The sequence below is a fragment of the Schistocerca piceifrons genome, chromosome 1, assembly GCF_021461385.2.
Source record: "Schistocerca piceifrons isolate TAMUIC-IGC-003096 chromosome 1, iqSchPice1.1, whole genome shotgun sequence".
Taxonomy (NCBI): Eukaryota; Metazoa; Arthropoda; class Insecta; order Orthoptera; family Acrididae; genus Schistocerca; species Schistocerca piceifrons.
Window position 1 is genome coordinate 1,210,071,224 of NC_060138.1, and position 14,162 is coordinate 1,210,085,385.

At 38.4% G+C, this 14,162-nt stretch overlaps 1 protein-coding gene across 1 annotated transcript in view; it reads right to left on the bottom strand.

Moving 5' to 3' along the window:
- The window catches only part of LOC124779432 (transformation/transcription domain-associated protein), a 453,680-nt gene that overhangs the window by 97,794 nt on the left and 341,724 nt on the right, over positions 1–14,162 (bottom strand). The window lies entirely within an intron of this gene.

Sequence of the window (14,162 nt, forward strand, 5' to 3'; positions counted from 1 at the left end):
ATACCACAACAGATAAATGCAGACTTTGCAAACAACAAATAGAAACAGTAGATCACATCACAAGCGGATGTACAATACTAGCAAATACAGAATACCCCAGAAGACATGACAATGTAGCAAAAATAATACACCAACAGCTTGCCTTACAACATAAACTTATAAAACAACACGTTCCCACATACAAGTATGCACCACAAAGTGTACTGGAGAATGATGAATTCAAATTATACTGGAACAGAACCATTATAACAGATAAAACAACACCACATAACAAACCTGACATCATACTCACCAATAAAAAGAAGAAGTTAACACAACTAATCGAAATATCCATACCCAATACAACAAATATACAGAAGAAAACAGGAGAAAAAATTGAAAAATACATCCAACTGGCTGAGGAAGTCAAGGACATGTGGCATCAGGATAAAGTTCATATTATACCAATTATACTATCAACTACAGGAGTCATACCACACAATATCCACCAGTACATCAATGCAATACAGCTACATCCAAACTTATATATACAACTACAGAAATCTGTAATTATTGATACATGTTCAATTACCCAAAAGTTCCTAAATGCAATATAACACATACCATACAGTTAAAAGGAAGTGACGCTTGATCAAGGTCCGCGTCACTTTCCATTTTTAACCAGACTTAACGTCTGAGAAAGTAAAGAAATAATAATAATAATAATAATAATAATAATAAAATCATCAGTGGTCTGTAATGAGAAATTTGAAATGTAGCTTACTTTCTAGATCAGAAAACAGTTTGTTACAAAAATGTTGATTTCATGTATGACAATTTATGACTGATTTTCATTCACATCGTGAAATACCATTTGCTTGCATGTTTTCTAGGCAGTCCTTTGTTCGGCACTGTTGATTCCTAGTGGCAAACACAGGAGTACCTCAAAAACGTCCAAGCACGCAGTTTCCTGATGTGAACTAAAACCGGACAACAAATACCACAAGTAAAATCAACATTTTTTGTTATGAATTGTTTTATGATCTAGAAAGCAAGCCAAATTGTAAATATCTTTCATTACACACCACCAATTATGTTTTACTTCAATTTTTCAAAAAATGCATTTTGCGACAAAATGTGTACTTTCTTGTAGTTGCAATATTTATAAAGCAACTACGGACAATATGATCACACAAAGTTAGTATAACAAACTAAAATATAAACAGCACTGTAAAGGAAAGCTATGGCTTCACAAATTGTAGTAAGGTAGGAACCTAATTTCACAGCTCAGGCTGTCAAAAATATTTGGCGGTTTATTTCTGACAATGTAGCGGTTTACATTGTTCGTGTGGGCCCTTAAACTGCCACTGTAGTAAGAGCACTGTTGATTTTTCGAAGTTGGTTACAGCGTTAATCCAAAGTTGTACGATTTCTGCCAATTCCACCAAGTCGTGTCGTATGCTTTACGTAAGTCAAAAAAGACGGCAATCAGGTGTTGCCATCTAGAAAAGGCTGTCAGGATGGCAGACTTGTTGGACACAAGTTTATCAGTGGTAGAGCGATCTTGGAGGAAACCGCCCTGACATGGAGCCAGCAAGCCACATGACTCCAGAACCCAACCCAACTGCCTACAAACCATACATTCCAGCAGCTTACAAAGAACGTTAGTGAGGCTGATGGGCTGATAGCTATCCACATCAACCGGGTTTTTAAAAAGGTTTGAGCACCGGAATGATGGTGCTCTCCCGCCACTGCGATGGAAAGACGCCATCGCACCAGATCCAGTTGAAGATGACGAGAAGATGTCTATTCTAGTCAGATGAGAGATGTTTAATCATCTGGCTGTGGATGCCATCAGGCCCAGGAGCTGTGTCGGAGCAATGTGCAAGGGCACTGAGGAGCCTTTTAAAGGCTATGAGGTGCCTGGGAAGGGTGCCGCTTATGCCACTGTAAAGTTCACCAACGCTCCTCAATTGCTTCAGCGACTTCCGACGACCACCACAGGACTGCCTTATGCCTCGGGCACCCTAAAGAGCGAGGGATTGCGTTTTCTGCCGCAGAAACAATTGTGCTAGTCACCTGCTCAACCATCACATTGATGTTACCGTGTGGGGGAGATTCAGCGGTGACAGCAGAGGTGAAAGTTCCCCAGTCCGCCTTGTTCAAAGCCCATCTGGGCAGGCGTCTGTGCGCAGTGACAGGAAGATGGGGAAGTCATCACTACCACACTGGTCATCGTGAGCTCTCCAGTGGATAGATGGGAGAAGCCCTGGGCTGCAAATTGATAAATCAATGGCCGAGTAACTACCGTGAGCCACACTGGAATGCGGCCCCAGTATTTAAGAGGCAGAGGTTGAATTGTGACAGTTAAGTTTCGATATCTCTGCCTTGGCCAGTAAGCATAGTACCACCCCACAAGGGGTTATGGGCATCAAAATCTCCCAGAAGTAGGAAAGGTTTAGGGGGTTGATCAATCAGGGCATCTAATACATTCAGGGGTGCTGCACCATCTGGAGGAAGATATAAATTGCAGACAGTTATTTCCTGTGTCATCCTTATTCTGGCAGCCACAGCTTCAAGAAGGTTTGAAGGGGCACGTGTTCACTACAGACTGAGTTTAGGACATAAACGCAAACTCCACCTGGCACTCGATTACAGTCACTACGGTTACTGTAATATCCCTTATAGCCGCGGGGGGGCAGGGGTCCGCGTTGCTGGGAACCAGGTTTCCTGGAAGACAATGCAGATAGCAGGTATAAAGCTTAACAGTTGCCGTAGCTCAGCCAGGCGGTGGAAAAAACCACCGCAGTTCCACTAGAGGATGACATCGAGAGACTGGGAAGGCATGGAACATTCAATGAGGCAGTTTACGCCTCAGTCACCTGCTGCACCCAATTTATTGCCTGAGCACTCTATATACATTGTGTCTGAGGGTCTGGCGACATCTAGGTCCTCAGCGGACGCCAAAATCTCCACCCCATCCTCAGCCACAGAGCTTGCAGGTAGAGGTGGTGTCGGTGCCACCACAGTTTCCTTGGTCCTAAGGGTTTTATTTTTGGATTTCTCTCGCTGCTCCTTGGGTTTACCTGGCTGGGTGGCCTTCACTGGCTCAGTATCCGGGACTGAGCATGAGCGTGAAGCCCTACAAACAGCTGCTTTTGGGCTCTTCAGCCACTGGCAGCAGGTGTCGTCTTTCCCACTAAAAGAAACCTGCTAAGGGAGTGACCCAAGGGACCCCTTCCTAGCGAGAGAAGCCGAAGAAGACTTATGCTTCTCCGGCTTAGAAGTGGGGACAGACGTCCCCGATGGTTGGGGGAGGGGGGGGGGGGGGTGTTGCTCCCGAAGTAGATGGTGCAGGAGCAACAGGGAGGGAAATGCCCCCCACCATCTAGAGGGCAGGTGCAGTCTTCCAGCTCTGAGAGGTGACGTGGGTTGGCGGAGCTGATGGTGCCAGAACTGTTGTAGCGGCGGCGTAAGACGATGTCATACGCACAGAATGCAGGCATTCAAATTTTCACTTAGCCTCAGTGTAGGTCAGTCTGTCCAGGGTCTTGTACTCCATGATTTTCCTTTCTTTCTGGAGAAACCCACAGTCAGGCGAGCAAGGCGAATGGTGTTCTCCACAGTTGACACAGATGGGAGGTAGGGTACATGGAGTATTGTGACTCTATTATGAAAGGGTTCAGAAAGTGCTGCATATCCAATGCTATGGGTGGTTCACAAATTATGGGACTATGGGAGGAAGAAATGGCAGTAGGCTTAAAAATGAAGATGAATTGAAGACAAAAATACTGATATGGCAAAAATAGTACGCAAAAAAGGAATTGAAAATAAAAATTGAGATAAATTATTTCTCTCTGTTTATTTTCTTTCTCCTTTTATTATCAAAATGTAGACAATCAGCGAATGAGCTAAGTTTAGAATATTATACATTAATTTTTAGGCACATACTTTGAATCAATAAAACAGTTTCTACTTATGATTAGTCAGATTATGTTAAAAATAAACTTTTCCCACTGAGTCTGTTTAAAAAGGGTTGGGGTGGCCTCATCTTATATTCAGGTAAAGATAGTTCTGTCAACGTCAGTAGCAAAACTTATCACAGCAAAATCTATGGTACAAATAAACCAAAACATTGAGACATATTTGTAAAACTAAGAATATTTTCCACAAATGAGGGTACATTCTCCTTATCATAAGCAGTATATTGTCAGTTGTTCGCACATGATAGGGCCTTGAGATTACCATGATAGGGCCTTGAGATTACAACTGAAAATAATGAATAGGAGTGCCTACTTACCAACTGTCGAAACACGGACAGCGGGAGCACAAATGGAAAAAAAAAACCTTTCAGAACTTCTTACAGTGGCTGCTTGATCAGAAGAAAAAGGAAGATAGCAAATAGGAGAAGGTTAAGGAAAGTGATAAGAAAAAGATGCTCCGAACCCTGCATAAGGAGATTCAATCACCTGATGCAGGGTTCACACAGCTAACAGATGCCTAAATGATTTTGATATCACTAATGTACCAGCATTAAGTTGGCATTGCAACAGCTATCAACATTATGCATAATGATGAATATGGAGATAGTCTTTTCAATAAATGTTATGAGTTCAATATTCCTGAAAAAGGGAAAAATGCAACCTAACTTACTATTGGGCAAACCTAATAGACTTTTACTGCAAAGAAATTTTCTGTGTAAGTGACAGAGAGTATGTACTGGCAACACATAGAGCAAACACTGTGAGACAATAGTAGTTATCTCACTATGTGTTCTACCAAGTGTCCAATCTGTATTCTCCCTGCTGGGACCATAGGCAGAGGAGACTTGCTGAACAACAAGTGGTTGTTCTCATTACCGATTTTTACACATTTTTCTTCCTGCCAGGAATTTTTCCTGTATTTAGTTTCCTCCCTCTTTTTGAGTCATTTATAATGTACTTCCCTCATCCCTAACTTGCCTACTATGCTCTCTGCCACTTCAAAATTGTTAGGTTTTTAAATCTTCTGTCATACCACCAGGGCTAATTTCCCAATCATCTAGTACAATTTGTCTCCTGTGACCAGGTGTCTTGGTTGACATTTTATGCACTTAAGCCTCAAATCCTTTCCTATCTGCTGCTCCTGGCACTGAAAACTAACCACATTTATACATTCAGTGCATTTATATCTGGTGACTAGGTTTTCTCTAGCAACATTATAAATAAGAATATTCTCTGAAAGGAATGCTAATCCAGTGCTCACTAAATTAAATGTTCTGAAAGAATTTTCACCAAAATGAGGTTTATACAATATACTCATTGTCAGAAAAAAGACTAAGTACCTGTAAGCAACAATTTTATGTAGATGCTATTCCATACATTTAGGCGACATCAGTACATATGTAAAATGATTATGTCACCCTGTAACCATGTTATCAGGTCTCTCAGGTTATGTAATGCGCACACAATCTGTCAAGATGGTTGAAGTGGTTTAGGAATGACCACCCAGTGTGCTTTACACCACTGGAGGGAGACAGGCACCAGTTGGGCCATTGAACTGCCATCCAATGAGCAACTTGCCATTAAAACTTCCTGGCAGATTAAAACTGTGTGCCCGACCGAGACTCGAACTCGGGACCTTTGCCTTTCGCGTGCAAGTGCTCTACCAACTGAACTACCGAAGCACAACTCACGCCCGGTACTCACAGCTTTACTTCTGCCAGTACCTCGTCTCCTACCTTCCAAACTTTACAGAAGCTCTCCTGCGAACCTTGCAGAACTAGCACTCCTGAAAGAACGGATATTGCAGGGACTCCGCTGCAGAGTGAAAATCTCATTCTGGGAACTTGCCATTAAATCCACAAAACACACAGCTTCTTTTGGAGTGGAGTAATTCACAGAAATAATGGAATGCCAAATAGTAGTACCACATCATTTTCGTTGACGAATATCAGTTTTGTACCCCTGGGATTATCGCTATCAGTGCAGGTGTACGGCACCTTCAAGGTAAGAGGAGTTGTGAGTTTACAAGCCCTGCCGCTCACAACATGGCCTGAGTGAAACAGCACACAGGGTCATTCCATGTCAAGTCACCCAGGCCTTGACACCAACCATGTCAGATTTTGATGAAACTTGGTACAATTACTTTTTTATCATTTTTATCATCCTGAAAGCACTTGTAAAATTTTTTTGCTCTATCTCTTATAGTTTTTTTTTATAAATTTTTAAAGTTTTTAGATTTGTCGTTGTTTCAGCAGTCGGAAATCTTAACTTAAACGTGTCCTCACAACTAAAAAAATTTGTATATTAAAGAATACTCAAGATATCAGTATGAAATTTTGGAATAAGTTTGTGTATTATATCTAAATGTTAAAAAAAATTACCATAAAGATATATTAAAACCTTCCAAATGAATAAAAATTTACAAGTTTTTTTTTTTTTTTTTTTTTTTTTTTTTTTTTTTTTTTTTTTTTTTTTTTTTAGCTAACGGATGTTTAGTTTTACAAAAACTGCAATATCTAAGAGTCTCAGACCTGATAGAAAGCTCAAATTTGTTTTAATATACTCTTAATTGTATAGGCTATTAGATAAAAGAAAAATTATGTTGGCTTTTAACCTGTTTAATAGTTATCTAATTTTTAAAATAATATTAATTATATTTTAAAAATAAAAAGTACCAAGTGACTTAGACACCGAAAATAAGTTTTTGTCTTCTTCGAGTAACAATGTACGCTTGGATTTTGTTTTGTTACTCCTGTGTTTTGAAGTAAAAAATTATTACAGTGTTAAATAGTGCTTGGATAGTATTTTATTAAGTTTATTCGAACTTTCAGTAAGTACTGTTACTTAGTTTACAGAGATTCTTTTCCAATATCCTATAAAAGTAACCAGAACAGTAATCAGACCAAAAGTGAAATCAGTATGTCAGATATTCAAACCTGTAGCGTAGGGTTACGTAAAAAATCTGACTGTTTCCAACAACCTACACACCTTCAAAACAGTTACAGCCGGTATCTGAATTGAGCGAGGAAGAAAAAGATTTGATCCACTTACGATCTGGAATTAATCTGTGTGAATTTAAGAATATATGTTCATACCACAGCTACTACTTTTTAAATGTTTTTGAAAAGTATCAAACAACATGTGTAGACCCACTAAAAAAACACAAAAAGCCCATCAAAAAATCATTGAGAAGTGTAGGCTTGGATCTTTCTAAACAATTACTGACAAAAAATATTAGCATAAAACCTGGACAAAAGTTTTGCTCAACATGCCGTAACTGTTGTGAGGAAAAATAAAGAGTTGAAGTCAATGAAAGTGAAACAGATGATGAAGTCATGGTTGAATTAGAATCACAGGAATCCAGAAATGAATCCCTCGTACAAACAAACATTGCTCTTGATAATTTAGGTTTAACACTGATAGAGCTTCATGGCTTGTCAGAACAAAGTAAAGGGTCTTATTTTAAAAGGAAGGTTAGCAGTATTCAAAAGACTGCAAAAAAGGCGGTTTCAAAAGCATTAAAATATGATGCACCAAGTTCTGATGATGACGAAGAAGATACAAGTGTGGTTGAGAAAGCAAAGGATTTTTATGAAAGAGAAGATTTCCATCTGTTGGGAGGTCTAGAAAAATCCAGATTCTGACCTTGGCTCCAGATTCTTGGAGTCAAAATAAAGTGATGAAAGAATTTAATGTGAGTGAGTACATGGTGCGACAAGCTAGAAAGCTAAAATCCGAAAAGGGTATTTTGGAAACTCCTGGTCCAAAAAAAGGTAAAACTCTAGGATGAAAGTTCCAGAGTGCTACCTGGAACAAAAGACAAAGTAAATGTTCAAAAAAATGTGTACATGCAAAAAAAGACTCATTTTGTGTAACTTGAGAGAACTCTATTATTCTTTCTAATGGGAGAATCCCGAGGTAGAAGTAGGATTTTCAAAATTTTGTTTCTTGAGACCTCAATGGTGTATCCTTGCTGGTGCTGCAGGCACACACACTGTATGTGTATGCAGTATCCACCAGAATGTTAAACTATTACTGGATGCTGTGAAAATTGAAGAATCTTATAAAGACCTAATTAAGATGCTTGTGTGCAACACGGAAAACCAAAACTGCATGCTACGTCATTGCGACAGCTGTACTGCAAATACTGCACTAACTGAGTACTTATCTGAAAAACTAAGTGAAGATTATGATTTAGAAGAAGAAATTGTAATCAGTCAGTGGGTTAACACAGACAGGGCAGAAATGATCAAACAGTCGTATCAGTGTTGAAGACTACATTTCTTTATTGGTTAGGTCATTGGAAAAGCTCACCCCGCACTCGTTTATAGCAAAATCCCAATCAGCAGCCTTTAAAAGATTGAAAGAAGACCCATCACCCAAAACAGCAATTATTGTGATGGGTTTCAGTGAAAATTATTCCTTCGTTATACAAAATGAGATCCAAAGTTACCACTGGAATAGAGGTGGTTGTACTCTACACCCAGTTGGAGTTTTTCTAAGAAATGAGGAAAACAATGTTTTTGTTTCCAACCAATGTTTAATTAGTGATGACCAAGAACGTGATACTGGTTTTGTTAACTTTGTACAAAGAGAAATTACAAAGTGGCTGTCATCACATCATACTCACATTGACTCAGTTCACTACTTTACAGATGGTTGTGCTGGGCAGTACAAAAATAGAAACAGTTTTAAAAATTTGACTGAACACTTGAGAGACTTTAATTTGAAGGCCCAACACTCTTTTTTTGCAACAAGTCATAGGAAGTCAATTTGTGATGGCCTAGGAGGAACTATTAAAAGAATTTTAAGGAAAGTTAGTCTACAGATTTCAGACAAAGAACAAATAATGACAGTAATCGATGTGTGTTCATTTTCACTTTATTGACAAAAAAGAAGCTGATTTGCTACGGTTGAAACTAGAAAACTGTTTTTCAGCAACCCGAACCATTCCTGGAACAACAAGTTTTCATAACTTCAAACCACTTCCAACAAACAACCTTGAAATTAGGACTACAGATAGTGTAAAACCCTCCTTACTCTTTTCTTTCCATTCATCTTCTGATTGGGTTCGTGTTGAACCATCCATAAATAGCTATGTGGCTGTAAATTATGATGGTAACTGGTACTTTGGACTGGTAAAAAACAATATTCAATGATGAAGAAGATGCAGAAATTCTATTTCTACATCCTTCAGGACCAGCTGCATCATTTTATTGGCCTGAAAGAGAAGATTCTTGCATAGTGCCTTTGGAGCACATAGTCTGCGTAGTAGACGCACCTCAATCAAGTGGCACTGGAAGAATGTATTACTTCAATAAAGACTGTATCAAAAGAACTGAAAGCTCTTGATGAAGTGGAAAAACAAGTTCAATCAGCACTAATGTTTATTAAAAAGACAAAATTACTCAAAAAATTCAATGTTTCAAGCAATCAGTTGGGTTATACATATGTGTCGTAAGTACACTATCTTTGTACGTAATTCTAATGTAATCTACTATAATTAATAAACATGTTAAAAAGCCATCATTATTTTTGTTTTATCAAGTAGCCTATATGTTTAAGAGTAAATTAAAACAAATTTGAGCATTCTATCAGGTCTGAGACTCTACATATTGCAATTCTTATAAAACAAAACATCCGTTAAAAAAAAGAAAAGAAAAAAATACATATATTTTTTTTTTCATAGAAAATATTAATATATTTTAATAGTATCATTTTTATCTTCAAATATGTATAATAAATAAACTTGCTGCAAAAATTTATGATGTTATCTAGAAGAGTTTTTAAGATAAGCAATTTTAAAGTTTTGAATACAAATTAAATTTACCATTTCGGAAGGTTCGGAAAACACGAAACATAAAAACTTAAAAAATTTATAAAAAAAACTATAAGAGATACAGCAAAAAAATTTTGCAGGTGTTGTCAGGATGGTATTAGAACCATTTGAGCCAAATTTCATGAAAATCTAAGGAGGTGGGTGTAAAATTTATTTTTTATTGGGTGATTTGATGTGGAATGACCCCACAGCAAGGTGGATCTTCAGAAGCGTGGCCAGAATTTAGCACCAAGACAGGTGGCCACATGTAATGGATGGAACTTCACAAACAAGTTCTGGTTCCTGCAGCAGTTCCAAGTACAGTTGGAACTGTCACTTTGCAGCTGTAGAATATTACTTGCAAATATTACAAGGAAAAACACTACACCTCCATAATAAGTGCCAATATCAAATTGTGTATAGACAATGATAATAAAAACACTTATGACACTCTTGTATATATGTAAATAGTTACTTGTATTTTGTTCAATGGCACCATCTTACTTTTTTATATGCACATAAGGGTGTTTTTTCAGGTCGAAAAGTGACCAGTATGGAAAGGTGCTCATATCAATATGTCTAATAGAAAGAAGAACAAATTATTTCCAACTGTGGTCATTTATTATAACGCATTATCATTACAAGCTACGAGCATGACTAGCGCAATCTGGTTTCCGAGGTGTTAATCATACATGATAGGAAATGCAATGAGCACGTAAGGATGGAAGTAGGGAAGGCGAATGATTTGCCTTATTGGGAGAATTTTAGGAAAATGTAATTCATTTAAAAAGGAGATTGCATGTGGAATGCTTGTGTGACCAATTCTTGAGTGTTGTTCTAGAGTGTTTGGGATACCCAACACATTGGCTTAAAGGAAACATTGAAGAAATTGAGAGGCTTGCTGCTAGATCTGTTATCAGGAGGTTCGATCTTCACAAGTGTTATAGAAAGCCTTTTTGAACTCAAGTGGAAATCACTGGAGCAAAGATTAAGTTCTTTTTGCGAAAGACTAACGAGAAAATTTACAGAAAGGTATTTGTAGCTGACTGCAGAAAGGTTCTACTGCCACCAATGTACATTTTGCGTAAGCAACACAAAGAATAGATAAAAGAAGTTAGAACTTATATGGAGGCATATAGACAGTAATTACCTTCAGTCAGTCACAAGCAGTCAGCCTGTTTGCAAGGGCAGTTGTTGGTGAGAACAAGTAGTTTTTAGGAGGAGATGAACTTCATGTATGCTTTCACAACTGGAGAATCTTACTCTGGCTTGAGTATTCGTTTACTTCATGATGAACTTAAGCGGACAAGGAAGCAGCATCACTGATGAACTTGTACAGTAACACATAGGCAGGACTTGGGACTTTGGTTTGCTTGCAACATACCCGATTTAACTGAGCATCCAGGCAAATATTATTCACTATTTCACAGAATCTCAACTGCATTTGGCTACAATTTCAATCCTTAAATTTAATGTGAAACCCTACATACATTTAATAATTTTGTGTAAGGCTACCATATGTCTTCTGGAGTTATTAGTGAAAATACAGTATTCAGTCTTCCCCATTGTGCAGAATAAATTATTTAGTATTTTGTTTCCATTGAATTTCTTATTTTATTCAACTTATTTCACTGTTCACAGATCACTGCAATAGATTTCCATATCTACATATTTACTCTGTAAGCCACCATACGATGTATGGTGGGAAGTACCATGTACCACCACTAATCCAAAGACAAATGGAGTGAAGGAAAAACTTCTTTTATCTATTCTTTGTGTTGCTTACGCAAAATGTACATTGGTGGCAGTAGAATCTTTCTGCAGTCAGCTACAAATACCTTTCTCTAAATTTTCTCGTTAGTCTTTCGCAAAAAGAACTTAATCTTTGCTCCAGTGATTTCCACTTGAGTTCAAAAAGGCTTTCTATAACACTTGTGAAGATCGAACCTACTGATAACAGATCTAGCAGCAAGCCTCTCAATTTCTTCAATGTTTCCTTTAAGCCAATGTGTTGGGTATCCCAAACACTCTAGAACAACACTCAAGAATTGGTCACACAAGCATTCCACATGCAATCTCCTTTTTAAATGAATTACATTTTCCTAAAATTCTCCCAATAAGGCAAATCATTCGCCTTCCCTACTTCCATCCTTACGTGCTCATTGCATTTCCTATCATGTTGCGATTTTACATCTAGATATTCAATTGATGACTGCATCAAGTAGCACACCACTAATACTGAATTTGAACAGTAAATGACTGTTTTTCCTGCCCATGTGCATTAGCTTTCATTTTTCTGCATTTAAAGCAAGCTGTCATTCATCACACTTAACAGAAATTCTAAGTCCTCCTATACCTTTCTACAGCCACTCAAGAACAATACTTTCCTGTATACAACAGCTTTGTCAGCTAACAGTTGCGAACTGCTGTTCACCCTACCCATCAGATCATTTTTATGTAGGGATAACAAGAGCTGTCCTATCACACTTCTCTGGGGCACTCCTCATGATACCCTTGTCTCTTATTAACAATAGTGTAGGGCAGCATATTACTTAGTCTTCGAGCCACTCACATATCTGGGAAACTATTTCATATGCTTGGACCTCCGTTAACAGTCTGCAGTGGGGCACTATGTCAGTGAGGCACTGTGTCAAACGCTTTCCAGAAATCTAGGAATGTGGGATCTGCCCGTCGCCCTTCATCCATCATTCATAGGATATCATGTGTGAATATGTCAAGCTGAGCTTAGCGTGAGCAATGCTTTCTAAAGCTGTGCTGATTTGTGGACAGAAGCTTTCCTGTCTCATGAAAATGTATTATATTTCAAATTAGAATAAGTTCAAGAATACCAATGATAAGAAAATGTGTCTTTAATTTTCATGTCCATTCTTTTACTTTTCCCATATGTTCAAGTCACCTGCACTTTTTTTCCAGTTGCTTGTGACTTCACGCTGGGTGAGGTATTTGCGATAAATGCAAGCTAAATAAGGGGCCAATGTCATAAGTATTCTAGATAAAACCAAACTGGGATTCCGTCTGTCCCTGGTGAAAATTTGTTTTCAACTCTTTCACTTGCTTCTCAGTGCCAAGAATGCCTATTTTTGTTTCCTTCATATTGGAGACTGTAGTATAGTCAAACAATGACAGGTCTGTATTACCGTCCAGTATGAATTATTATTTAAAACTTCAGTTTTTATTTTGTTGTCTTCTACTGCCACAGAAGGGGTCAACAAGTGACTGGATAAAAGCCTTAAACTCACTTAATGATTTTAAGTAGGACCAGAATTTTATCAGGTTCTCGGCAAGACCCTACTCTAGAATATGATGGTGGTAGTAGTTGTATGCTTTGCGCTTCCATCTTCTTATACACACATGAATTTCTAGTAACTTCTGCCTGTAGACATTTCCACATTTTTGACCTGAAAGTACAACAATCTCTGCTTCCTCAGGATTTTCCAAATTAATTCATTTCTTTTATCGGAGGTTGCCCAACAAAATTTATAACACACACCTGGGACCATTATTAGGGCAGAAGCCCAGCAGTGGCTAACCCTCTCTGAAGAATGCAGAGCCACATTTTGTCACCAGGGTCTTTTGCTGGTACAGCCTCCAATATATCCTAGCACCAACTGAGAACAAAGGCGCAAACTGACCTGATTGTTTTCTCAACTGGAGGGTCGGCCTGCAACATTCTGCCAATGTTCTAATGAGACAGCCAGGAGGTACAGCAATGGGTCACCTCCAGCAGTGGCTCAGGAACACTTAGCAGCACAGCAGTGTCTTACAGGTATCCCTTGTCCTCATGTGCTACGTCTCCTCTCATGAGAGAGTACCCTGCGACCATGCCCCCCTCGCGCACACACACACACACACACAGAACAAAATTTGTCCACACACCTCAAGTGCCTTTATAAACTGCCTGCATGTTGCAGATGTGCTTCATTAACCAACAAAACCCACCTATCTGCCCCCAACAGAATGTGTGGGACCAGCAAGATCATCAAATGCATTCCAGTGCCAAAATCGAGGACCCCAGAGGCAGTTAAAGCAGTTATGGGCCACCAAAGGCTACGATCAAACAGTGCATCAATAGAAAACGACACAGACATAAAAGCAATGATACGTAAAAATTTGTGTATATGTTGAGGCAACTTACACTTACTAGAATGACTCAACTGCAAATTTAGTAAACTTGGGCTATTTCGGTCTTGAAATGAGAAAAATTAGAGCCACAAGAGTGTGTAAACTTATGTTTATCAACCATCCATTCCAACCCCCTGGGTCTTTTCAACAAATTTACAGTACCCATGAAGTCATCCATATATGTACATTAAAATTAAATGACATGGTTCATATCAGCTAATTACTTACTACAGCATTAC